Below are 2885 nucleotides of genomic sequence, written 5' to 3' on the forward strand. Positions count from 1 at the left end.
AAATTCTCGGTGTTTCATAAGAATTCATTAGGGCTTAATTAGGAAGATACTTCCCACGTTTACCCTTGCAACTTACAACCTACTAACACAAGTTTGTATGTATTATATGTTATGTATTTAAAGGCATTTAATATATTAAATATAATCATATGGGAATAAAATAAATAATTCACATGTGTCATTCAAATTTACACACTATAATCTATGCTCTAATAAAAAATATCTACATACAATCATTGTTGAGGCATTTGCATGAACAAAGGTCATTGATTTCAATAATTTTAAATTCTAGGGATTGATCTATGTGAATGTTCTATATGACTCATTGATAATCTTTTAAATTATTTTAGAGAACCACCATATTGTGCAAGCATTTTAGATTAAAAACTTAACGAAGTATTCTAAGATGATTAGTAAACTAAAGAGTAGTGATCAACAAGATAGATGTGAACAATTCTTTATGGTGAATTGGTTCTAGATATTTAGACTTCTTGCATAGAGTCAACATTAAAATTTTGATTTGACATATTGGTAATAGTATGGAATGGGGCGGTTGAATAGTTCAGGATTATTAAGTGTATTTTTCATGAGATAAAGGACCTCAACATAAAGAACAACTTTGTCTCTAGTAAGTTGGATGAAATGAAAGTTAAAGGGGTGCCTTAGAATGTTCCTCGGGTTTTGAGGACCAAGGAAGAGAAGATGTCGATGGCCGAGTGCCTTCAAAGAATAGTCGAGCTCATGGATAAGATGAAGAAGGAAAATGAGAAAAAGATAAAGCATTTGGAAGGGGAATTTGACAAAATCCAGGAAACTATGAACTCCATCATAAAGCAAAGTCACAAAATTGTGAAGAACTATGCTACTACAATGAGAACCTTCGTGGATAAGATGGAAAAAACCCAACAAGGGACCCTATTTTCCGACTTGGAAGCTGACAAAGACAAAAGCTAGAAAGAGGGTTCCGATCCCTCGAAATGGACTAGAGCCAACCTAGAGAGGAAAGCAAACTTTGTGCCTTAGGAGATCTAGGAGCTGAAGAAGGTGGCTTAGGAGATAACTAACCTTGAAGCTAAGATTTCTGATACCTTAAAGTCCTTAGGTTAGCTTTGTTTGTCTATTCTTGGCTTTTTGCTGGCCTTTGGCTCATTGTTGCTATCATTTTTGGTCTATTATGCAGCTTTCCTTTCTTAGTGAACTTTGTTTGAATATTTTTTCTTGCTTGTAAACTCTATGGTTTTAGGTCCCTATAAAACCCGTTTTTTCCTTAATCAAAAACATAAAATTTTGATTCTAGATTATCATCAATCTAAATACTTAACCTATTTTTTATTCCAATATTAGTTAGATTCAAATTTAGAATCATCTAAACACAAAATTTTGTGATATGTTATATGTCCTTGTATTTAAGGATATGAAAATCAAGCAAATAATACCTATATATCATTGGCATCTCCATGGTTAAATTGGTGCTTTGAAAGGAATCTAGCATTACATAATAGCTATAGAAGTAGTTACATGATTGAAGATTATTGTTGATTTTTTAAAATTTTACAAAATAATCGAGATAAAATCTTCTTTTAACTCAATGATAATCCTTTAAGATATATTTAAATACCACTAGATGCCCCAAGTAATTTTAGATAAATCCTAGAAAAGAAGATAAAAGAGATCAAATCAACAAGATACAATGACTAATTCATAATTACAAATTCATTCCACAAACATTACTTCATTCTTATAAAGATTTAAAACAATCACCAACCTAATACTCTTTATTGCTAGCCCGTAAACTTAATAAGTCTAAAGCTTCATCAATCTTTATATATGTATTAACAAGTAAACTAAATATACTCAACTCTATACTCAAATTTTCATACATTTTAATTATTAAACTCAACATTGATATTAACTCTAACTTAATACATAATTAACTTAAATTAATAATGCATATTTTACCCTCTCTTTTTCATATATAGATATTTTTAAGAGTACCACTTTAGAGTCATTTGTCACCGTTTAGATATCACCTTCAAAACTTACTGTCATAGAGGACTATTCAGCCAGGAATACCACACAATATTTTCAATGGTTGGTGGTGGAAAAGAGTTAGCACAGTACAAATTATCCAGTCCACACGCATCGCAATCTTTGGGTGTTTCTACTGGATAAGGTGGAAGAAATTTTCTCACACTCACTCCACAAACTTTGCTTTCATTTTGTGTTGCTTAGGCTTAGAATAGCAGAACATCACGTGAATGGGAGGCCCGACTAACGTTGGAATATGGTGCAAAACATTTTAACTTTATTTTCCTCTTTTTTCCTCCACGTATAATGTGTTCAAGTATTATCACAACTATGTCCTTGTATTTAAGGATATAGAAATCAAGCGAATAGTACACATATATCATTCACATCTCCATAGTTCAATTGGTGCTTTAAAAGGGATCTAGCATTACATGATCATTCTAGAAGTGGTTACATGATTGAAGATTATTGTTTTTTATTTTACTTTTTATTTTACAAAATAATTGAAATAAAATATTTTTAACTCAATGTCAATTTTCAATTAGTAATATGTTTCTAGATTTGATTGTGTCAAAGATTTTTTGCATCAACGTTTCGGATCACACTCCATGATCCATCGTTTTCTCCTTTTGCTCTCTCACAGAGTGTGATTCAAAACGTTGATGCAAAAAATCTTTGACACAATTAAATTCAGAAACATATTACTAATTTTAAGATCTAGAAATTACTTGTATTTATTTTTTGCCAAAAGGATTGTAAACGTTCTTTTTAATATGTAAGATCTAGAAATTTTAAGATGTGCCTGATATTACTTGTATTTATTTTTTGCCAATATTAGGTTCTTTTCAGATCATTTA

The sequence above is a fragment of the Cryptomeria japonica genome, chromosome 4 (assembly GCF_030272615.1).
Source record: "Cryptomeria japonica chromosome 4, Sugi_1.0, whole genome shotgun sequence".
Classification (NCBI taxonomy): domain Eukaryota; kingdom Viridiplantae; phylum Streptophyta; class Pinopsida; order Cupressales; family Cupressaceae; genus Cryptomeria; species Cryptomeria japonica.